This window comes from Bradysia coprophila, chromosome IV (genome assembly GCF_014529535.1).
Source record: "Bradysia coprophila strain Holo2 chromosome IV, BU_Bcop_v1, whole genome shotgun sequence".
Lineage (NCBI taxonomy): Eukaryota > Metazoa > Arthropoda > Insecta > Diptera > Sciaridae > Bradysia > Bradysia coprophila.
In genome coordinates, this window is record NC_050738.1 from 8,068,154 (window position 1) to 8,095,121 (window position 26,968).

Here is a 26,968-nt window from a genome sequence, read left to right on the forward strand (position 1 = left end):
CGGTGCGGGTACGTATATACATAAAGTTCTAAAATGTTTTTGATTAAACCCATAATACCAAATAGATTAATGCTATTCCCATTACGTACACTTTATGGTTCATTGCTCATGATAGAGATACGATGCAATTAATAACGAACTGTATATTTATGGTTTCGCACTCTAAAAGCTGCGAATATGAATTCAAAAACTTTTGCACTGCATCAAAATTGTGTAATTTGAAATTGTATACAAGAAAAACACTTCAATTCAAAACTTTTTACTTTATTACCATTGCCATTACCAGTTAAGCTGCATTTTCCCTATCAGTGTAACTGGGTCAAATGAAAATAAAAATCAAACAAAGTGGATTTGTAATATTTTCCGGATAGTTTTTTCTGTTCCTTTCCTCCCCCCCATTTTAATCGATTATTCATTATCAATATAAATTATTATAATTAAGTTTGTGTTATGTTCAAAACCGACTCGGAACTATTGTCAACGTTATTATGATTAATCGATTTATGAATAAGTTTTAATTTTGTTTACATTAGAAATATGAACATGAATGGTTTTCTAATGGATATATACATATTCTACATTTGCTTCCCGTCATTATTATGGGGCTTGGGTAAGACCCCGTTGTACTGTAACTAGTTGTTAAAAAGATATTCATTATTTTCTATTTGTTTTTACGACAAAAACGCTTCGTATAAAATGATATAAGGCACATGGATAATTCTATTGACTAACCTTAAGTATTACTTGTGTCTATTTGGATTTGGGTCATTTTATTATAATGACGAAGCTACGACGAATCTAATCCTCTTGTGTAACGATAATCAATGCTGTAAGATTAATGACATACACTTAATCGGCAATGAATAAGATTGTCGTTTGTAATACAGTTGTCATTCCTTTGATATCAATTGGAAGCATAATTAGCCACTAGCGACGATTCGTTTGGATCCTATCAGCGTCTATGAACGAGAGTAGCAGATAAATGCAAATTACAGAGGATTACAAAAACTTTTGGTGTAGTCCTTTGGAGAATTTTAAAAATGTCTTGAAGTTTTCAAGGACCAGAATGAAGTTGAAATAGGGCTTAATCACATTTCGGTTAATAGTATCAGTTACATTTACTCAGCTCCGATGTGTATTTTAACTAAGGTCTCGACTTAATCATTTAATCTGTTATTTCTATTGTTTAGGGAATTAACAAAGAATTTGACGTCGATTCTATTACTTCATTAGTTTCAACAAAAAATTGTTATAAAAAAGAGCTTAACGCTTACTTTTATTGTTGATATCGTTGTGAGTGATCCCCTGATGCAGTTTTTCTAACTGATTTGGGAAAGATTGTGCAAAAGGCGCAAATAGGTTCAGTGTTAAATTCTCATATCCGTTTTGACATTTTGTCTTTTACAGTGGAACCAAGTTGCTCTATAACTCCAGGTAAATAAAAGTAAACTTCAACATGTTTTATGGGAGTTGGTATGATTTGTAAGTGATTCCGTTTAACATTGCTTAACAAATGAAAATCTAGATTTTTCATTTTAGTATTTCATTCTCGCGTTAGCAGAAATTCAGAAAAAGAAATCTAGATTTTCATTTGTTCAACGAAATTATCTCCCTGTTAGTACTGACAATGAAGACTAGTAAAATAATCAATAGAGCTTTAGATCCAGCTTTTGCTCTGACCCAGGCGGATAGAAGAGAAACAGTTTCTGACCCAGACGGCTTTTGGTTTTAAAAAAAATTTCTGTGTAAAAATCTTCTTCTGACCCCCGGCGACCGCCACGACCGCACATAGGTGGATCCGCGCCTGATGAGACACATGGTCCCTCTTACTTTATTTCCATTTACAGAATTAACATCGAAAGCAGTTGTAATTTATTTAATTTAATCGAATGCATATAAGTTTGTGGTTCTTGGGAAATTTAGAAATGTTTACAAATTACTGTTCTGAATAATTTTGAATTGTAATATTTCGTTTGAGTCAAAGAGAGGCACTCATGCACGAAAAAGCAAATCATTTTTTTATTTGAATCTTTTAAAGAACAATCTTCAAATATAAATTAAGAATATCACATCTAATTAGATAAGAATTCTTTTATCGCTAAAAGAAAAAGTTTGATGAAACCCCCGACTGAAACCCTATTATGTATGTACTCTACTGCGTACACAATATCATCTATCAAATCTTGGGGATGATATATTCCGCGCGTGGAAAGTATGAACAAAAAAAAAAGAAGCAACCGTCATTTAGATTTCATCCGCGCTTGTTATGTCTTTGAAGTTTTAAATAAAAATTTTGCAGAAGAAAAAAATAATTGCACAGAATTTCAGTTTATTTGCCAAAATGATGTCGCCAGAGATAAAAGTTAATTTGTATTCAATAACAATATCTAATTTGCATGAGACATAAAGCTAAAAAATTATTTTTTTCGGGAAAGGGAAAAAAATATAAAGAAGAAAAAAGATATTTTAAACAACATATTGAATACGACATGCTACTGAATATATTTTTTTTATTCCATCTTCTTTTATAAAATATATAAATTTTTTGTTTTAAATAAACGAGATATACAACACAAAACGTTGGAATATTATTACGAAAGCCAAACCACACGACTAAACCGAATATAAATATATACAAAATATTCAACGAAAAAAAAAACCGAGCCAGGAAAAAAAAAACATTTACAAAATATTACATTGTTTCGTTTCATTACTGTCTGGATTGGAATAGAGTGGAGAGGAGCGCTTGAGTGCAGAGCTTCCTCCATATTATAATGCAATGGCACACAAGTACTTTTGATATTATGCTGCGTTATTGTATTGTCTCTGCTCCAAAAGCTTATTAATTCATATAATGCTAATGTAATCGTTTTTGAAATTCTGGTTTCAACTTCACTAGAAAATGCATATTTTATGGACGAGCTGCTGAAGAGTCGAAACTGGAATTTTCAGCTACTTGAAAATTATAATAATAATATACCGGAATAAAAGCCGTATTTTAAAATTTATTTTAATGATGCTGTTGGCAGGGATTATATTTATAAATACGTAATATTGTTTAGTCTATCTACCACACAATTTCACACATGTTTGTAAATAACCATACAAGGCATATATTCAATTTGAATACAAATGGGTAGAAAAAGGAAGTTTTTTTTCTCTATTCTTTTTGAAATCTTCATATTAAATAAATTTCCACATTAATCTTCGAGAAACATCAACGAAATTAAACGATATAATTGGATACACCTTATGGATATATATATAAAATTGCAGTTAAATATGAATTAATTTTCTTAAATCCTTTTTTGAGTTATTAGAATTTTTCTGGTTGAATTTTTAAAAGAATGAAGAGGAACAAAAAAATCTATAGTAAGAACCAGACAAAATTAGACAACCATAAGAATTATACGCGTCTATAATATCCAGCCATACCACCATACAGATTAGTCACAGCGGGATATTTAACTAAGCCCAATAAGCTAATGATAATAAAACATTCCTGGGGTATTTATATTCACATTAGATCCATTTTTGTGAGTCTCTTTTAAGTAAATGTTCCACCAGCCGATGATGATGCCCCAATCGTTATAAAATGCTTAAACCGAAACATAAGCACTGCTCAGATGAAATAAATGGAGATAAATACGTATAGAAACGGAGAAGAACGTTGAACATGTATATGAAAGTTCTTATGAAAATACAAATCGAATAGCTTTATGGACATACTTTTTAATGGCATTAGGCACATACATTTCTACCACATGGTAGATTACAATTTTTTCGATCAAAAGGTTTCGTTTTTTTTTTTTCATCTTCTTTCATTCGTTTTGTGTGTAATTGCCCGGTAATTAAGAATTTAAAATATGTTTAATATACTTTTGTGTGTATATGTGAAAGAATATCTTACGTTTAATCGCATATCGTTTCAAATTTTTTTTATATTATTTCTTCCATTTAACAATTTTTTGATATAATATTCTTTTCAAAACATCAGAATGGGTATACATATATTCAAATTGTGAATTATTTATGTTACTTACTTCTGATTTTATTGTATACGAATATAATGAATAAAATTGAATATTAAACAGCATGATAGCATTGGAAAATATCATCGGTTTTTCGTTATGTTCCATAATAAACGTATAAAAACCACCAAACGCGATAAAAAAGGTTGTTGTTCTCGTCGTTGATATTTTACAGAAAGCGTTATGTGATACCCCCCTAATCAGAGTAGGAAAAAATCATGAATATTTATTTAATAAAAAATTTTTTTTAACGAAAAATGAAAATATTTTTTATTTGTTTTTTGAGGTTTCGTGACAGGTTTAAGTTTTGTGGTATTTATGGATTGTATTGTTTTTTCTCTGGATTTAGATTATTGATTCGGATAAATGTTGAATACATATATATATAAGATAATCAGATTTTGTCGTATCTATCGTTTTGTCTTTACAATACAATATGAAAATACTCACTGATTTAAATTTCAAATTTTATTGTGGGAACGACGAATTATTATTATTTTTTTGTTTCAATTTTGATTTATTTCAATTTTTTTCTTCGAATGAACTGAAGAAACTCTCCATCGGAATACAATGAAAGAATCCATCTTTGTTTCAAAGAGCATCAAACAGATGGTATATTAGGCATTGCTTATAGCATCAATATTTAAATTGGATTTCATAAATATTTCGTAAAAATTCGTAACAATTCTTTACTCTGAACTCCGCCAATATGGAGCGCAGGTATCCAATGTATATATTCAATGGCTTAATGAAATGCTTTGATAATCATTGATTTTTATTGGTGGAACAAGTATCTGTCGTAAGAAATCAATATTTGACTGCTATTCATTTTATAACTTGTTTTTTTGGAGTTCGTCTTTGATGTCTTCGGAGACGACGAACTCATGAAATGAAAGAAACCCGGGGTGTAAATATTCATAGAAAATACTTTGTCAGCAGGGAAAATTTTTGGGAAATTATTTTCTGAAAAAATTCTGAAATTCCGAAAACTTCTGAAAACTCCAAACAACTATGAAAAAAATAATTTTCTGAATTTTCAAAATTTTTCAGAATTTAAATTCCCAAAAATAAACCCTGGGGTGTAAGTCCGAAGAAAATCGAGAAAATCCTCGAAAATTTTACGAAAGACAGTTCTCAAGAATCATAGAAAATCCTTTAAAAGTCTCAAGAAAATACAATTAAAGAAGAAAATTCTTGGAAAATGAAAAAATCTTTTGACAATCCATCCAGAATCAGTAAGAAATCCTCTAAATATCTTTGCAAAACGAAAGAAAAATCCTCAGAGAATTATCTTTTCGAAAATCCTTTGTCAACGAAACTTACAAATACCTGCCCCTCGAAAAAACCTATGTCCACTTGTTCCAGTGTGGACTGATTTTTAAATTGAAAACTTGAATAATAAAATCATTTTTCTTTGTGTGTACATCCGCGCACTGCCGGATACTTCAGGTATTTGTTAATGAAATTTAAATTGGAGTGAACCTATACAAACTTTTTTTTGTTGTTGAAATGGATCGCTTTTTGTTCGACACAATATCAATAAATATAAAAATCAAATGGTAATTTGATACGATGTACCAACGGAGAACGGTGTTTTCTTTCCTTCATTATTTTGTTAAATCGATACCCATGTAAATGGAATTGGTGTATTATTTGTATGGTCAATATGAAAACCTTACAAGTCGGATCTCGTGATCATTTTATTTACATGAACAATTTTCAATGCACCGCAGTCGAAACTTCATGGGGTGTTCCATAGTGGAGGGTTAAATAAAAAAATCAAAACAGATATTTGATATCGTCAATAAACAACAACAAATAATAATACAAAAAAAATCGTAACCCATGCATACACACAGCGAAAGGATGCATATTAATTGTGAAATAAAATATAGAAATTTATGGTCGTTGTACCACGACAATTTTTGGTGTGTTTTTTCGGCTGAAATGTGACCTAAATATATGTAGTATCTGCAGAATGGAAGTTGCCAAAAAAAACCTTTCCCTGTTATTATTATCTGCGAAATGAGATTTAGAGGATTTCTGCCTTGGCAAAATCTCAGCACTGTTCCAATGTTATGTACGTTCGCCTAATGAAAAATTATTCATTTTATTATTGTAGGAAATCGTGCAGTCTGCTAATAAGCGTTAACGTTTTAATCTCTTTGAAAGATTTTCGCTCAAATAAATACACACTGTCTTCATTTCGGACGGCTATAACTTTGAACGGATGTTTAAGGGGACCCAGATTTATGGTGCGGTACGTGATTTAAATCACACGTACCGAGGGTATATACATACCCGGCATACCATTTTATAATACACTACAGTCATGCTAATACGTTTTTTTATATATAAAATATTTATTTAACAATATTTCCCAGCCGAAAATAGAATGAAACTCAACGTTATATTGTACTTGGTTCAACTAACCATGCCAAATTCCACCCGAAAATTTTATGACATTACCAGCTCAAAGGAAGTAAACTTGGTTTATGTATAATTTTGCGGTGGATGGCAATGTTCAAACGACAAAAATTATAACGTAACAATATGGGGTTCGTTAAAACTGGAAATTAAGGAAATTGTGTAGAAGCAATAACTCTTCAAAAAATACGACTGACTTAATCACACGTATAAGGAACAGTACAGATTCTTTTTCTAGTTTACTCCTGTGTGGTTGTAAAACGGTAAATGGCGTTGGTGGTATAGAGATTTATATTTATTCAAAAAGTGTGTTTTATCGGAAATGAAGGTATTTATAAATCAAAATGTGATATTAATACTGAAATAAATCATAGCGAAAATATGGTAATTTAGAGAAAACCATTGAGTTTTTGCGGTTTGCATGCGGTTGAAATTAGGGAGCACATTATTATCTTGATTGTGTAAAATTTTTAGAAAATACATTTTGCGTATGGAAGTGTTATACGGCTACACCTCAGACTAATTTTATATTTTATTTTCATATTCTACGGACTAATTGACTTGTAATTCGGTTTGTTGCGCAAATAATATTCGTACTAATTGGAGCTCGATAAATTCAATGAATTTCAGGGAAACAACTTTTTTATTGAGTTAATATTGATACTAGGTTGGCTCGATTTTCCCATTTTTATTGCAGCTTGCCAGGACGAACTTTTTTGCATTTTTAGTTGTCTAGTTGTTTATTGAGAACTTTTGAATATCACACCTCACACGACTGTATGAATGGCTTTTTGGGTTACAGACGGCAAGCATATGACCAGAATTATTATTGGGTCTATTATTTCCATCGATCAAAGTATTTTTAATCAGTTGATTTCAAATCTTGTACTTCAATTTTTGTAACATGCATTTTACAATATAAAGGACCATATTACCCAGAGCTTGTCATTATTTTTCTAGTCATTATCGATAACAGATGAATAGCCGTACTCTGTTGTCTTTTATTACCATAAGCTCGATCTGTACTTGATGTATCTTAGCTTTCCAATAATACCCCACATGCTTTTAGTGAACTTGTTTAGCGTAAATTTAGTATATTCAACCGAATTTCTACAGAATGCCTAATGTTTCGAGAAAATGCTCAATACGACATATTTAGATCAACTACAGCCAGTATTTATGATCATAAGATGATTTTTTGGAACATCAGTACTCCTTCAAGTTCAAAGTCTGTAACATTCATTCATGCAATCGTGTGATATTCAAAAGAAGTCGAAAAAATTTAGAAAATGCAAAAGACTTCGTTCAGCAATATGCTGAAAACAAACGAGGCATTCAAAACATGTTTTCATGACGAAATTGTCGCAACTGTCAAATAAAGTTAGAAATTTCTCTATCGAAAATTACGATTGCTGCATTTGTCAATGAAAACTAGGACCAAAACACGTTTTCAATGTCTCGTTTGTTTTCAGCAATAGGGAAAAATGAGAAAATCGACACATCCTAATTGATACTTAACGTGTTTATTAAATAAAGAGCTCCAACTGTAATTTCTCTTCCGTAAGGCAAATACTATCACCTGATTGGCTCAAATTCTCTCCTGTGAGGAAAATGACGTTGTTTGATTGGATTGTTAATTCGCTTTTTCTTTCTGCATTTGACTTATTCTGAATCAAGACATTCTGAATCAAATAAGACGACCTTGAGTCTTTGCTAGAAATTTTTTCAAATACTCTTTCCTTCACAGACGAATGCATTGAGTCGTTAAAGGTTCGATGGAACTCTCATTTTTTATAACCCTTCCGTAGTATATAATCGAGACGTGTAAAATTAATCAACATAAATTCCGCCATAAAATAATGCGAATAAAATTCCGAGACTTTTTAATTAAAATCAACGCACTAAGCTTTCAGAGAAGAAGTGATAAAAACAACAGAATTAAAGAACAAAAAATAATAATTACTTTCACGCCCATGTATTCACATCCAGAGTGCATTTTTGTTTTATTTATACCGGTTTTCGAGAGACTCAAAAATTATTATACATTAAAATATTTATAACTATCATATTTCTTGCAATAAAAAGGCATTTTTATTCGATAATGAAATAGACTTACAATTCCATTTTAATTATATATTTTTATAAACACGTACAGTGAGTGGTTGGCATGGTATGCTATTATTTTTACATTTTTAATTGAGTTTTATTAAGTTTTTGTTTCGAATTAAAATTTAAAATAAAACAACACGAGAAGGAACGGATAGAACAAAAAAAAAACTTTCGGTTATGAATCACTAAATGTGGTGAGTTTTCCAGACAGTTTATTCATCTGACAATTAATAACAGTTTTACGGTGTGTGTAATTTTTATTCGCTTTTATGTGTCGTTTTTTACTCTACATTAAATCAAGACGGGGAATTAGGTAGACACAAAATACCATATAAAAAACCATATGAGCTTTTATGATTGTCATAAAACGGTTTTTAGTGCAATACACTTTTTTAACGTTGTGACTCCTCCATCTGTTTTTAGTTTGGGAATTGAGGTTAATAAATGTATATTATTTCGGGGTAATGCTTGACATAATTACAGTTATCATAAACAATATCATGGCTCAATTGTAGGAGAAATGCCGGTTTTATTACAGTAAAAATGTTCGCAATGACTATAATAGTAAACGGAATGGAATCATGGATGAGTACGGCGCGGTGTCATGGAATTTTTATTACTTTCAGAAACTTTAACTTGAAGTGCCTTGTTGTTCACAGAGTGCAACATTACTGGAAGTTAAATATTTACCATCCACGTCTAGTGGTTTTACGACATTTCCAGACCTTTTTATTCGTGCAACTTCAACTTGAATGAATTAATATTCCCCTGATAAAATTTCATTGATCCAACGCTTTCGTTTTATGGTCGGATACAACAAACAAAAAAAATTTGATCGAATTTCTTTTCTTTCTTTTTTTTACTTCTGGTTCTTGTACACCAGCTACCCAGAATGTTTTTTTTATTACGATCAATGTACAAGTACATATAATATTACTTATACATGCGTTCGATAAAATCATAATAATTATAAAGAGAAACAGAAACCGACATCAAAACTAATTAACTCAAAAGATAAAGTAATTGAAGTTTATCAACTTCAATAAATTAAATTATTTGTTTCCGTTACGAGCAGTCAATCTATACTTCATTGGTTACATAAATGTTTTAATGCATTCGGGAATGGTTCATTGAATATCTTAATTTAGTTCGAGATAAACTTTAAAAATTGACTTCTTATCAAGCAACATTTTTCGGTTTTGCTTCTTCTAAAATGTTGGTATTAATATCCACATGCATCGACTTGATTTTAATATGATTTTCTTGTGTGTGAGTGTGTGTGAGCTTATACAATGTTATTGATATACGTAAGATGATTTAGAATCCGGAAGTGATATACATATAATCGTATATTAAATTCATCATCATCTTGTGCAAGATCATTGAATTGGAAATAGCTTAAAATGTTGAAATTTAATATTATACCGTTAATAATAGCAACAATATTAATCTGCTTATATGCATATCAGTTTGAAAAATAAATACAAAAATCAATTATCGGATTTTAGTTGTTTAGTAACGTTGAATACATGATTTTGATTTATCAATTAGAGAAACCTCACATAGTATTTATAGACCGAAGTATTCTACACACACCCCAAATATATATTTATTCGTGGAAATAGATTTTGATAAACTTTCATACGATTTCAATTGTATTGAACATCACATTATGAACATTTCAAATTTTAGAGCTCTAGGCCTTCGAACGATTAAAGAATCGTTACGTTTATAAACCAGCATCACTTTCACAATGTAGTTGTAATCTGCAGGGCATTTGATTGATCTCCTTAGTAAGTAGTCCTTACCTTTTAAAAACGGCAATCGTATAGCAACATTTCGCAAATCATTTAATCTGCTACTTCATTTGTGTAAAGTATCTCCTTAGTATTTGATTCAAAATCTACTACTTCAATATTTTTATCATACATTTCGCTATATAAAAGAACTCGATCCAGTGCAAAGTTGTCGTTGACGAATTTGTCGTTAACAGATGTAATCAGAGACAAGTGACCGATCAAAGGTCTTCGCAAACCTATTCTATTTTGATTTAATCACGGAGGTATGTGACTATGATTCTTCTCTGCTAATGGACAATAAGCGATCTCTACGGATCATAGAGAAAAGAAGTGTGTCAGACAATAGTATCGCAACCAAACCATTGAATCTGCTACTTCATTTGTGGAAAGTATCTGTTTAGTGTTTGATTCAAAATCTACTACTTCAATATTTTTATCATACATTTCGCTATATAAATCCAGTGCAAATGGCTTATTCTTCGCGTAGTTGGCGATAACAGATATAATCAGAGATGAGTGACCGATTCAGATTTATCGTAAACCTATTCTATTTTCATTTAGTCACGGAGCTATCCGACTTTGGTACTTCTCTGCTAAGGGACAATAATCACCCTCTACGGATTCATAGCGAAAAAGAAGTGTTTCTGACGCACATATACTGTTTCACTTAACGATGAAACATAACATCATCCCGATTTATATAAATAATATAGATCAAGTCGCTGTTCAGAAATCCAAACGAGGGATTAATATTTAAAGGTCCAAACATAGGGTAACATAAACAATGTACTGACCTGAATATCAGATCTATCTCAATTAATCGTTTGTGTTTTCTACAAATGAATGTAATATTTGACTGTGGAGACCTATTGCACCATCATCTATTATACACTTGAGATCCAGTTCTTTGAAGTCAACCATGTTGATCCTGAAATCATATACTTGAGAGGATGAGGTTTTAATCAGAATTTAAATAATTATGTGGAATACACCGGCATGCTATTGAAAGTCTAAAAGTAGATTCAGTAAAATTGCTTTCATCATTTCCATCAGATGTTATATGTTATATGAATAAAATGAAAATTTCAACACCAATTTTCCCATTCAATTACCTACGAAAAAAACAAACTTCTTATCTGCTTCATCTTTCCGAATTCTACCAAAAAGACTTTCTTTGCATTTCGGTCACTGCCAGTTTAATATAATACTCGCCCCATTTACCAAATATGATGAAAATGTGCATACCAAGTTTGCTTTAAAGTTCGAATTCTTCTTATATTATATAGAGATATGTAAATACGGATTTTACTGCCATTCTTTATATGGACCAGACCGCGAGACGAAAGCTGTGAATCTAATTTGAACTGTTGACTTCATGAATTTATGCAGCATTTTTACGATCAAGTGAATTTTTGATAGGTTTCGTTTGACTTTGCATAACTTGCCAGTGAATATGAAATGAAGAAACAAACTCGAGCAAAAATGCCAGTTGTGTAGACGACGTATCCCTAGGTCAATAATTCCAAGTGTAAACAAAGTAGAATCGTATCTTAATACCTAGTATGGCAGCATGTCTATACATGTCTATCGAATCGTCATTTTCCACCCAACAAACAAGTGATGACTGACAACACTTTTTCGAATTGCGTATAAATAATACCCAAAACCAAATTCAGCGCAAATGTTTCGGAAATAATATTGTGTGTAAAAGCGAACACTTCTCTGAAATCATTTTTTTTCCTGCTGCCACCCCTCTTCAACGAACATTTAAAGTTATTGGTTAATTTGAGATAAGATAACGAGAAAAACAGAAATGAAAAATGGTTCATTGTGCGAACGCTTATCGAGGTGACAATGGAAAGACTGAGAAAAACGAAAACGAGTGAAATGTTTGGTAAAATCAATGTTTAAAATTTATGTCAAGGATTGAGAGCGAACACGTCTGTATTCCATTTATACCAAACGAAATGCATGCTTACATTTACTATATACAATAAACGAACTGAATATTCGATAAAGTTTTCACCAATAAAAAAAGTCAATTTAAAAGTATTTTTCGTTTTATAATATGTAAATAGACATATGCGTTCTGTGTACATAAAGATAGTTTAGTTGTAACACTACGACAGAATTATAGCCGAGCAAACATTTAACATTATCTAAACCAAATAAAAAAAAATTATTTTCTATTTAGTTAGGCAGATTAGTTTTTATCGGGTATCAAATACCTCTAAGTATAATTTCTATCATTTACTTACATTTCTCTATTTCCACATTCTGGTATTTAGTGGAAGGTAATTTATCCAATTTAAAGTAATCTTATCCATCCACACATTTTCCCCGTCGTCGTCAGCCGCTTAATCCAATTAAGAATGTTATAGTGTTAATCCCAGTTGATCCAAGATAATCCTATATATTTGCAGTTTCAGACTTTAACTAAATTGAGCCGCTCTCTCTCGTATACATAAACTTTGTTCTTCGACTCGTGATTGAATGTATATGTACATAAAAAACGAACTCTGTCTGGGTGATAAAATGTATTCTCATCGAGGTCCTCCAGGCATAACACTCGAATGCCGATGGTATAGTTTATTGGGCTCAATGCTTTTGTTATATGTATACAACACAAAGCAATAAACAAACGCCTCACACGTCAAAATTTAATTAAACACACCGAACTTTTGGTGTGTGTATGTATCATATACGTTGTCGGGAATAAACATGATTGTGATTAAACAAAACGAACGAGGAAAAAACAACTACAACAACTCCAACATAACAAAACGTTTGCCGCACACACAAAATCTAACACTCTGTAATGAATGGTATGGTTATAATGGCTCTCTGTTTTCGTTTGAAGAGTCATAAACACTCTTTTCATTTAAATGAAAGTAGGAATTATGGTGGTTGATACATAAACCATATCACCCACTCTCTTTGTTTCGAATATTAATTTTATGGTTTTCGTATAAATTTCATATAAAAACAGAACATAAAAATCCGTTTTTGTGTGTCTTATATGAAGCGCTCTTTTTTAACAAAATTTATTTATTTTCAAGAATTAAGTCAGTTTATAATAAATATATACCAAACCATACCGAAAATGCGTATTTGGCGCCTTATATGAATAAAACTATGGTCTTGTAACGAAAATTCTGTGAATTCCTTCAGATTATTGTGATTTTATTATAAACATGCTTCGTCTACGTGAAACATATTTTGTGACGTTAATCGTAAAATAAATTGTTTTTTTTGTATCTTTTTTTCGCAGAGAGACAAGACAAAAAATAAACTTGAAGTCATTTATGTTATCCCTATTTTCACGTATTTCACTTTTTACATTTTTAACAATGTCATTTATCAACTTAATAGTAGGTAATTCCTTTGAAAAGAGCAATTTGTTGTAGCCAAAGTTTATTTTAATTATGAGAATTATTTTCAGTCTTTTTAACAAACGATCTGAGTCTTCTTCTCCTTTTTTTTACAGCGTGATGTAATAAAAGTAGAATTATTGCGTGAATTTAACAGCCAAAAAAATCTTTTAATCGGTCTCGATTTACCAAAATTATTTCCGAAAAACGTTTTCTTTAATTGTTTTATTTGCCAAAAATCTATATCATTCTAGGTAACAACAATCCATATGAAATACACGAATCGTTTTATATAATTCCAATCAAATATTTTCCAAAAAAAAAAAATTCTTTCACATCAACAACTTTAACATGATTGTCTTCCTCTTAAGCGAACAATGTTTTGCAAGATGTGGTACATTTTACCATATACGTTCGTACAACAAGAAAGACACGACGAAACTAAACGTTGCGTTTGGTTTGTCGGTTGAGCATAATCATTCTTTGAATGAATTTCGTCCGTAAGTTCACCAGTATACCCATGGCATTCCGCTCCTGAAAAACCAAAAACTTAACGTGTATTCAGCGCCATGCATGCACTCGCAGAAGATATTACAACATTCTGTGTGTGTATATATATATTGTTGTTGTGGTTTGCTTCAACTCAATTCTCATTTATACGAATACATCTTGATCATATAGTTGGAATTTTCAGAGACATCAATTTGCTAGCTCGAAAATTGTTCTACGAAAAGTTACGAAATAAATTTTTTTCTCATTTTGAATGAAAACATGAATCTGCGCAAAAGTATAATACTCTCAATAGAAAAGACTCACACTCTCTCTCTCTCTCAGTTGATCATTCAAAAGTTCATTCATTCCATGGAGAGAATTGTATAAAGTGGAAAAACTTAACGAAAAAAGAATTGAGCAAACTGTAAAAAGATTCATTCAAGACTTCTGGCTCATGTGAGAAACAAGTAAAATTTAACAGAAATGTTGTCTTTGCCGCTATACCTTCTAGTAAGGCAGTCACGCCATGATTTTTATTATGCGAGTATTTTGTATACCAACATTACACAGCAACAAAATGTACAATTCATCGAATCTATGGATATGAAGATAGTCTATAGTCGTCGAGTATAGAAAAAAAAACAACTTTACTATGACTACTATTATAGATATGTGGCTCGAATGTCCTTAGTCATCCTTGTTGATTTTCTCATCTAAAAATAAATTTTTCATTTACGTATTTTTTCTGTATATTAATCAAGTACATTATAGATATGAATATCTAGGTAATTTTCGCTATAACGCGCTTTCATTGATTTTCCTTATTATATTCTTTGATTGCTGGTGGTGCGTGATAACTATATTTATGGAAAGAATTTATTTGCATTATAAATCATTTGTATAAGTGTTGTTAGGTAAACAACTGGTAAAAAAAGTGTTGTGCTCAGCTGAACTATTTTTATGTAGATAGATTGTTGGGTTCACGTTTTACCGTTATGAATTTATGTTGACGAAAGTGATGCAAACGTCTGTTACTTTTCATAGATTGTAATAGTGTAATTACTTCATTTGATCCAAGTTCAAACACATTATTCATTCGTGCAAATTCTTTTACTTCATTTGTTGAATAAATGATTTGATCTATTATTTCCTTTAATCTAACACACGGGACAGGTGTGCATATTCTTTTACTTCATTTGTTAGAACATATGATTTGATGTTGACGAAACTGATGCAAAATTTGTAATATTTCACAAACGGCAAGAGTAAAATCATTCGTACTTGGGACTAAGAGTCTTTTTTAGCATGTGAGAATAGTTACACGAATACGCAAAAAAAAGACCTTTAGTCCGTGCCCGTGGTACGAATAGTATTTTTCATATTGGACGGAGAAAAAATGCGACCAAGTCCATAGGTCATAGGTATGAAAAATCAATTACATCCTTTGATGGAAGTATACGCAAATTCTTTTACTTCATTTGTTTGAGCATATGATTTGATGTTGACGAAACTGATGCATTTGTAAGTTTTCACAAACTGTAATAACAGAGCCATAGAATCTAAATGTATTACTTCCTTTGATATAAATGTAAACCGTGGAAATTCTCATATTTTATTTATTTGAACATATGATTTGATGTTAACAAAACTAATGCAAAAGTAACTTTTTACAAAAGACAATAGTAGAACCGTAGAATCTACTACTTCCTTTGATTCAAGTATACACATCTCCATTGGTGAGAATTCTTTTACTTCATTCGTTTTAATGTACATTTTGCTACAAAGTAATATCAAAATAGAAACGCTCGTTGTTTAGTTTTTTCGTCGTTATCGAAAACAGATGACGTAAGTAAAACGTACGCCAGGTATATCCATTTTCAAGATACCATTTAAAATCAATATATCAAAAAAATATTATCAATAAAAATGTAAACGAAGAATTCTTATCTAAATAAAAATAAATCCATCGTCAAACCAAAAAAAAAATTTAATAGTTTTTTAATTGCTTCCTTCCAGTGAACATGCATTCAAACTAAACTTTGCAAAAATAAATTTATTCTTTCAACAGAATTTCTCAATAAAACCCCTTTATTCACATACCTAACTGCATACCATTTGCATACCAACGGTTTGCAAATTATCATATTGATCTGTCCCTTTTAAACGATGGTAAAAGTACAGCACCCTCGACGGAACCTTTGCTACGCGGTTTTGTTTTTAATCGCAATCTAACTTTTATGCCAGAAAATCGGATGTCCGTTTTTTTTCTCTCTCTTCTCTACCTGCTCGTGATGTTAGGCCATTGATATTTTTCATTCAAAACTGGCATACGTTTTTAATGCTTCCATAACATTGGTCATGCAAATATGTGGATGAATATGGTTTGGTTGGTGGATAAAAGATCTTATGAATCGTTTGCGGTTAGGCTGCACTTCGTGGTTCGTTGGCTATGTGGATATGTTTTAATAAATCGAAAACAATTTTATTCATCGAAATTTCGCATAAAAAATTAAAATGAGAAAAATTTATGGTTTGCCAATTTTTGGTGTACTTATAGTCAGTGTCGCAGACTCAGATTATAATATTAGGATATTAAAGATGGTAGACGATATCTTCATATGCACCATATGTAACGCATAGATCTGTTAGCCTCTGAAAGTTCCAAAGTAATTCATTGGCAATCGTCAAATAAAATGAGCTATAACTCGAGTCAAACCTTCACACCTCGTCGTAAAATGTATGATTTTGTTTGACGTTTTCGTTATTTCCTTATATTTTCTGAAAGGCCTGTAGGTGCGTACATGTGGGCTGAGTCGCCTCTAAGACATCGAAAAAAAAACGGTTTTCATTAAATTTCTCCATACACAAATATTGTTTTCGGCTCTGAGCTCTCCCTGGAAAGTTCAAAAAAGAATTTCTTCCTTTTATAAGCGGCAAATGTGTTGAACATTACGATCAGATCTGTTACTTCTTTTGTTAAAGTGTCGCCTAATGTTGGATGCAAAATCTTTTACTTCAAAACCTTTACTAAACGTCTTCCTATAAATAAAAGAACACTAGCCAGAGATCATCATTCATTGTGTATGTCGTTTTCAATAACAGATGATGAGTCGATTGTAAAAGGCACAAATAAAAGGAATAGTCTCGAGTCTCGTTAACTTAGCACAGATCGTCAATCACTTTACATTCAACAATGACTTGCCTAAAGATTTATTAGTAAACAAATGAAAAGTATAGGCTGTAAGACAGCAAGTCTTACTTGAAAATCAATATATATCCGATCCAGAATTGTAGCTAAGTTACTATGTTTGACCTGGTTAATCAATGATAGATCATGTTAATAAAAACGAGTGTGCAACTCCTCGCGGAAATCATTGTAAATCATGATTGCCTCCGGTATTTTGACACTCTCACCCCTCGGAGTATTAAGTCTTAAATTATTTTAAATAAAATTAAGGAAATGCAAGAGAAAATATTGTCTTTTCATATTTCCTTAAACAACACCGTATGTACACTAATCTAATGTAAAACATGTAGGCTCATCTAATGGTTTTACAAAATTATTTTTTAAGTAAATACACATTACACACTCGAGTCGATCCAAAAACTAAACAACGAAAATATTCTCACAATCTTACAATGAACGTTCCAAAAACAATGTAACGAGAAATTTTCTGTAAATACGGAAAACACAAAGACGATATGTTATTCTAACGAAGTACTCACTTTATCTCGCACTTTATTAATTTACTTTTTGAAACTAAAATATAATCCATTTGCTTTTTGGAGAAATCATGCATCATGCATGTCAAACAACCGCGAAGAAAAATGGTAGAACCGTACGTGTACCATGGTAATATAGAATATATACTCTCCGGAAAACAACAATCGCATAAAATATATAGAACTTAAAATAATAATATTTAAATGATATGTTGATTTAAAATAACACCACATCAGCTACCTAATCGCCTACACATCCATTAAACATACATAAAATATGCAAAACAACAAATTTATTTTCGATACGGTGGGAAAGGTATATATACGTATATAATGCGTGTGTATTTCAGGAATGGAATAACAACACACCGAACAACAACAAAAAATATAGAAAATTTTTACTTCCATACAAAAATAAACAAATATTTAATAAATTCTTTATGTTGTTAATCCTCAAAAGAATTGGGGGTTATCGATTTTGATGGAAAAAAGGTCATACGATAAATAAAAAGCCCCCCTTTTTATTCGGATTTACATATTAGCTTTATTCCGATTCACATATAGAATTGTTGGCTGGCTGGCTGCTGCTGCTACTGCCTATACAAATACCTCAATAAATGGGTATACTTTGTGCGTACAATATCCAAACCTGATGTACGTGAAAATTTATTTTTATTTTTATTCCACCTGTCTATAATATTAATCGGTTTTGTCTCTTTTTTTTCGTTGTTTTGTTTGAGGACTTAATCTGACAAACAAATTTATTCCAATTTTGTTATTCACTTTAATCCTGTGTGCGGCCGTTTTTTGTCATTACGCCTTTTCGTTCGGAACCCGACTTAAGTCATTTTTATTTTTTTTGGTTCTTTTATTATTATACTACCCAATTTTTTACCTGGTTATCTTATCATTTTTATGGCGCATAATTTTTAAATTATAAATTAAGAAGAGAACGAAAGGAAAAAAAATTATTCAACTTTTTGGTCTCCAGATAATCACTTGTCATTTCAGTATAATTCTAATATGAAGTTAACAAAAAAACAGGAGGTTAGCGACCGATTATAATATTTAATGCATTATTATCATGAGACGTGCACCTTTTGAGCAGAGGAAGGACGATTATATGTATTAAAATGCTGTTACTGTTTTTTTTTGTTTTTTTTTTTTTGCAATATAACGAGACTGGAGACAGAAGAAGACTGACAGACAAAATACCAAAGCCCATCATAAGAACCCGTCATTTAATGGAAGTAAGAAATAAATATTACTAAATTCAAAGTGCCAAAATGTCTTTTTTGTCTTAAAAAAAACACGAAATAGAATGTGTCATATAAAACGTCTTACACAACAATAATGTCTCATTCCATATGATAATGTCGTTTAATGTCGTTAAATCTAGTAAAGTATAAACAACCGAAAATGTTATGGTTCACAAATCACAATTTTTGGACAGACGCACGTTACGAAATGTTTCAGTTGTTGTTTATTTATTTAAGTTTTGAATGACGGTGTGTTGTTTTCATAATTAAGTAGCATTTTAAGAGTCTTTTCTTTGTAGACTTCTGACATCGTGGTGGGTCTCCAGTGCTGTGTTATTAGCAATTACATATTTTATCTATTTATGTTTCATTGAAATAACATTTCCTTTGTTATACCCCATATACATACCTAAATATTGACGACCATTCTGTAAGTTTACTTCCGTCCGAAAAAGACAGTTAATTTTTGTACAAAAAGTTCAATTTATTTCCCCAGAAATTTAGTGATAATTGTTTTACTGTGGTATTACTAGTTCGTTGAACTGACTCCGCTTTTTATTGGTTTACTTGTTTTATTGAAAAACATTGTCAGACGATATTTTCCACCCCAACCCCGTGAGCATTACTGATTTTTTTCTGTTTCATTCAATACCAGACAACCACTAAGAAAAAGTGTGTTAATAACTTTTAGCAGATAAATAGATCTCTCTACGTCGACAAGACAAAATACGTTTAATTATTTTCTTTATTGTCTGCTGATAGTTTCGGTGTACAGTCTGTTCTTTGTCCAATAAAATGGTTTAAGGCGGTAAAATAAATTTGAATAAAAATGCAACGAATTGTTTTTCCAAGAATGTCTTACCAAATAAAATGCTAGCCCGCTAACGACACAATTGTCCCTAATCGACTGGCAAGAATAATGAAAAATAAAACGTAACGACATCGACGCCGGAAAAAATATCTAATAAATTCAAATGAAAAATGAAAAACATTGAAATGCGGTTGGTCTGGAATAATTTAATAAATTTGTGTGATGTCCTGGATGTCGTTGAACAGGGGAAAAAAATATAAAAATTATTTCACTAATTACATTTTAAACGAACGTAATACCGGAAAGTTATGTACTATTTTGGGATATGGGTGTCCTATGTCCGTCCGTGTATACATCGTATATAATATGACTTTATCCACTGTAAGTTGAAAATATTCATAATTTTCAGCAACAATCGAGCTAGCAAATGTAGTTTATTTTCACGCAACGATTGTCGTGCGAAAATCTATGTAATACATAAGGGTCCTTCTACGATCAGATGCAGAAGTATTCTGTATACTTACGACTTACGTAACATGTGGTTTTCATTGAAAATTATGAATATTTTCAATATAGCAGAAGATAAAATCTTGTTGCTAAAACGTTAGTAAATGGGGCTTTGCGCACACGATGTGCTACCGAACTCGCCTCGCTCATCAAATTCACTTCTAACCCCAACATTTACTCACTAGTTAGCAAACTAGCTATAATGTGTAACCATAACGTTGATCTAAATATCTATTCATATATACAGAAAGTCAAATTTAATTTACTGTTGAAATGTGATACTTGTAGTAATAAGTACATAATTTACCTATGATGATATAACATATTTAACAGTTTTGAATTATTAATTCAAACACAAACTTATTTTAATTTATGCAGAAAATGCGAGACGATAGGTTATTCTCGAGGATATTATTATCTATACGTACACATCTCACAAGAGATATTCGGATATTTATATGTTTGTAGCCCCGTCATAACTTGTTTGACATCTTGAAATAATTGACAGTAATGTAAGCAGTCATTTAAATTATGTAAATTGAGTTAGTGATATAAATTTATTTGAAATTATTAAAAAATTTTGTTTTAGTTCTTTATCTTTTCATTGATACGTCTAATGAATGTTTTCTGTTATTATTGATGTAACAGGGAGATATTTCTTTAATAAACCAAGAAATAAATATTTAATTTCGAGATTAGTTTTTCGATTTTAAATTAATTTCATTAAATATTTAAAGGCGATTGGTGTTTTAAATGTCGTCTTATTTTACCATTAAAAGGTTTCTTTTCCAGCTTAATGATAAACGAGGTTGTTTATAAACTATTTTTTTGCCACTAGCAACTATACTATAGATAATTGGACAAAAGAATACAGATGCGGATGATGTTTGAACACTGAAATATTCGAAAAGTGAAAAAAAGTTTTTAATGAGATCGATGATTTTATGCACAGCTTTTTAATAATAACAAACTTAAGAGGAATATTCATTTGACAAATGTGTAGCCTACATTTGTTCGCAAAAATGTTATATTTTTAATGATAATTTTGCACTTGCACTTCCAAAAAGGATGGAAAAAGTAAAACCATCGTTTGGTGTTGAAATGTGTTACTTTTGAATAAAAAACAGAAATTTTTGTGGTGCGATGTAATTTATAGAGAAAACTCAATAGTTCACGAAAATTGACACAAATTAAAACAAATTGAGTTTTCTCGGACCTAGGTTACATCATCACAAACATTTCTATTTTTATTCAAAGCTAACACTTTTTAACACCAAACGATGGTTTTACTTTTTCCAAAAAGGATGCGGGTGCAAGATTATCATTAAAAATATAATATTTTTGAGCCCAAATGTAGGCTACACATTTGCCAAGTGAAGATTCCTCTTAAATGGTTGTCCGAATGCGCATACGGGGTAAGCACAGATATCTTACATGTCCTGTACCACTGTTCCAAACTAACAAAAATATTGTGCCAGTCAAAGGCTGTAAATTTTGATGAACGTTAAAACGTGATCGGGTACGAGATCCTGGCGAATGTTTATGTTTAGATCGGTGGATGCCCTGATAGAGCCTTAACCTAGCTTTACAATGATACCTCATTTGCCATAGAAGTGACAGGTTCAGGACAGGATACATTTTTGGGTACAAAGTGAATAGTGTTCGTTCACTCGAAAGCAAAATATTAATTTTAGAAAATTATCGAATTATCACTGATCTACTGATCTCAAGACTAACATTCGCCACGTACGAGATATGACCTTTTGAAGTTCATCAAAATTTCATTCTGTGCTGGCACCGTATCTCCTGCACAATACCAATCCAATGAACCCACACACATGTATGTCCATAGCATGTAGCGGCAGTAAATCACGGACAAAAAACACCCTTTTTCGACTTTTGGTGGAAGTTCCCCAGCCAATAAGAGAATATTAAAATTGAACGACTGCGATTTTCGACTATTTGGGCCAAGGGCTATCTGGGCATGTAAACAAAGCGTCTTTAGAAAATAGCTCCGAAGGAGCCTGGTCCACTTTCAACAAAATCACTCACTATAAAAAGGGTAACTTATTCAACAATACATGAGATTTTGTTTATATTCACCAACTAAACTAAGTTCGATAAGCCAGAATATTGTATTAGTTCATCTGTTATCGATAACGACGACAAAAATAACGACAAGCTCTGAGTAATATAGTCTTTTATATAGTAAAATGCATGTTTAAAAAAATTGAAGTACAAGATTTGAACTCAACAGATTAAAAATATTTTGATCGATGGAAGTGATACACCCGATAAAAATACTGGTCATGTGCTTGCCGTCTGTAAGAGGTTAAAGACAGTTGTTACATCCACTTTTTTTTAATTCTGGTGGTGGTGAGGGTAATAATCGCATCTATTTACCTTCTTTTACGGAAGCTAGTTTCGAAATTTGTTTTCGTTTCTGTCGATCGGTCGAACTAATAAGAAAGAAATAACTAAAAACTTTTGCGAGCTGCTATTAGCGATGCTACCCAATAACCATGATTAAGAGTAAGATTTAATTGATTGGTAAAAAATTAAAGAAATAATTATACATTGGTCTGATAGTGAAACTCTCGTTTAGCAGGTTTGTTGTATCGATTCCTTTTTAATTAAAACTTTTTTAGTATTATCTAGTGAAAAAAACACTTTAGTCTTCGAAAATCCCGAAGCAGTAAAGAATTTCAATTAAAAACTCACACACAAAGTTTTGCCAAAAAAATTCAACATTCGAACATTTTGAACGATTTGTTCGAAACTGTAATCCTTTCTTCTTTAGTTACGATTGCTGTTATAAAACATTTTGTGGATAACTGAATCCTCAATACGACAACGCACGCCACCATAAATTGTTACAAATGCGTATCCCAAATTGAATTGAATGTCAATTACGCTTCCGGGAAAACGTATTATTCCGTCAAAGGAAATGCGTAATGACATTTAACTAGAATGGTTTTGGCTTTAACTACTTTTTACATACATAGCAAATCGCGCTTAGCATGGTGTCTGTATGCCATGCAGCCAGTGAAAGGAACGATTTTATTTTTCGCATGCCGCCTCATATCTGTTACCAGAAGGCAATCATTTATTCTGACCCATATATTCATCACTAAAGTTTCTTCATAAAAATACAAATAATTTCTTGGACTTTAACTTTCTTCTACTAAATTACATCCAAGTAAAAATGTCAAAAGGGATCATGAACCTTTTTATGGTTTTGTGTCCGAAAAATGTGTTTCTTTTATGCGAAGTATTTTCTCTACTCTATTGTACAGTGTTCTTAGAGCAATGGAAGCAGCAGGGATAATTGAAATAAACATTTTGACTTCGCTTATATCTATACGATACTATACCTGCTCCGTCTATTATTTCGTGTGGGTCACTGGGTTACTAGGGTAATAAAACTACTTTAATTTTTTTTTTTCTTGATTTATTACAGCCAAGGAATTGGATTGTGTTGTAAATAAAACTAAAAGGACAATCTTTTGTGGAGTTCATTTTTCTTATGACTGCACTTACTGAAGTTGCAAAAAGTTGCACACATAATGTGTGTATGGGTTCAAACTATATTTCCATTCATCAATTTTACGGTTGTTTTGTGCATCTGAATTCGCATTAAATGCACAGCATCATGCTGCTGCAAACAGAACCGTATAATAACTTGTTTTGAAAAAGGGATGGAATATTATTGAAGGCCCGGGCATCGATGTATTGTTTGATATGATATCTTAACTTTGGAGTGATTTGACAACTTAAAGAGTTTCAAAAAAAAAATGTTTAGATTTAGACACACACGATGTACGTGAGGTCCATTGCAACAACAGTCTGACAAAAAACTCTATGTCTTTTGAATTTTATCGTTCTTTTTCCGATCCTGCTTGTTTCTCACAATTTGTTAATGGAGATACTTGATACTTAAATTATGTTCTTTTACCTATTGATGAGAGTCGTAGTATTTCGAGAATATGTGGGTCTTATGGATTTCGACGAATATCTCGAGTTTATGTAATTAACGATCCCCTTGATGTGTTTTACAACACCTTTTCATTTGTTTCATTTAAAATGCAATCTCGATATTTTTAACGATTTTATGGGATCCCATAAAATGTTGTCTACATAGCTTATACAAATAGTCCTTTCAAACCAGTCCTAAACAGTTAAAAACTAATAGATAGTAGGTGTATTCTTTTAAACATTATGTTAAATCGATCAATCGATAAGATTATTGTATCCTTATTGTATCGAACAGTTAAATGTGACAGGAAAAATTAATGCTTCTTTCAAACTTTATGGAAACATCTAGTCATCTGTTATCGACAAAAATAAACGTTGAGCTCTGACTGTTGGTCACTCATGTGTAGCACAACTACAACAGTTGAAGGAAAATATTTCAATTAAAATAGGAAACGATAATTTGAACGAAAGAAGTAACAGATTTAAGGGTATCAGTGAATCTGGCACACGGAAATGCTTTTTAGCCATCTCATTGACTTAATGACTCCTTTTACAAAATTTTGGTATTGAAAAATTGTGTACCCCACGCCTTCGGCCGTTGAAGATAATGCCAGACGTAAACATAAAGTTTACTCGAAAGTGATATCCAATAATGATGTTTTCTGTATACGTGAGAGTGTATTGGTGAGCTATGATATGAATCGGTCGGTAGGGAAAGTAAACGGTCGAGAAGGAAAGTAACGGTTGGGAAGGAATGCACCAACACACTCTCACTATTACAGAAATAGTACATTACTATGCAAGGGAAGTAAAGTGATATCTCGTATACAGATGAGAAAAAGTATCCGAGGGCGGTAGCCCGAGGTACTTTTACTCATCGTGATACGAGATATCACTTTATTTCCCGTGTGTAGTACGACGTTTTACTATGCGAGTGATGTAAAGGATATTGCCTATACATGTAATAGCCTTATTACATGCACCAGCATAGTAAAATATCTTTCAAAATACCCCAATACACACTCGATGTGTGTTTTCGCTTGGGCTTCGCCCGCGCGTGCACACACATCTTGTGTGTATTGGGGTATGTTGAAATATACTATTCATTCATTTCAATCTCAGTCAACGTCAAGCCAGTATATTGATAACAACCAAGTCAATTAAAAACTGCGATGACATTTTTTATTATGACAAATCGACAATATCAATGAAACTCTCTTCTATTAAAAAATAGTGTTGACAATAAATGTTATTGAATGAGGAATCAAATTTGGTAGAACCCCTACTGTATATCTGCATACTGCTCCGGGCTCCCTAATATTTTCTCGTATTAAGTTTATTTTTTCAGTAGCTCCAATGTTTATCTTTTTTTTTCATTTCAAAAATTTGAGTTGAAACAATTTCCCATTTAATGACAATTTTTCAAATTAAATTTTATAATCAGTCTTAATCCACAACTTAACTAAGTTTGTTTATTACCTACGAAGTCTACCTCAAAATGTAAATATTAAATTAAAATCCACAATCCCACATTAGATACAACCACGGATACTACCCTCGAATAAAAAAAAAAAAATATTTGAACATACCAAGTACAAACATATGGGGAGGTTCTACTATGCGTGAATCATTTTAATTTTTTTTGTATTCCCTTGACTGAAAGTCAGGGTCTTATGAAAGAAAATACCCTATAATGTCCGTAACGCTAAGTTTACTTTGATATTTTGAAAATGTTCTACATTGGCAAAAAAACGTTAAATACAGAAAACGTCCGTACACTTGTGAACTCGATAACTCGAGTAATTCTTTACCAATTTGCAAAATTTTATATTTTAAACAATATTATACAATATAGGAGACTCGTAATAGAGTAAAAGAGTAAAACATCGCTCGCTGGGCCAGCAACTCATAGCTCTTTTTGTTTCTGCAGAAAATCAAATTAAATTTTGAGTAAAATGAAGCATGTGATAGCTGCTGTTTTCTAAATAAAAGAGACATTGATTTTTCATGTGACTATAATTTTGTGATCGTTGTTACAAGACATGGGAGAAATTATACTCAGACGCTTTTCCTTGTTATCGTGATAACTTAAGTAATTTTATGGCACATGCTATTCGCAGTCAACTGCCAATAGTCAATATTGATGCTATTCGCAGTCAACTGCCAATAGTCAATGTTGATACTATTCGCAGTTGACTGCCAATAGTCAATATTAATACTATTTGCAGTCAACTGCGAATAGTCAATATTAATGATATTTAAAATTTGTGATTAAAGTTTTGTAGAGGGGCGCAGTTTTGCAGTCACAGTTTGTAAAAGGGATCAACAGTCTGCAATGTTACATTTTGTAAATAGGAGGAACACTCTGTTATGTCAAAGTTTGTAAAAGGTATCTGCACTCTGTAATGTTACAGTTTGTAAAAGGGAGCGACAGTCTGTAATGTCACAGTTTGTAAAAGGTAGT

The 26,968-nt window shown here is 31.5% G+C and overlaps 1 protein-coding gene across 2 annotated transcripts in view; it reads right to left on the reverse strand.

Annotated features, from left to right (window-relative positions):
• LOC119066872 (MOXD1 homolog 2) overlaps positions 1-26,254 on the reverse strand; it is an 88,614-nt gene extending 62,360 nt beyond the window's left edge. For both annotated transcript variants that reach the window (XM_037169547.1, XM_037169546.1), the window contains exons 1-2: positions 26,244-26,254; positions 12,625-13,951 (exon numbers count right to left, since the gene is read on the reverse strand). The gene's annotated coding sequence lies outside the window, so the exon portion shown is untranslated. The remainder of the gene's footprint in view (positions 1-12,624; positions 13,952-26,243) is intronic.
• Positions 26,255-26,968: the final 714 nt, after the last annotated feature.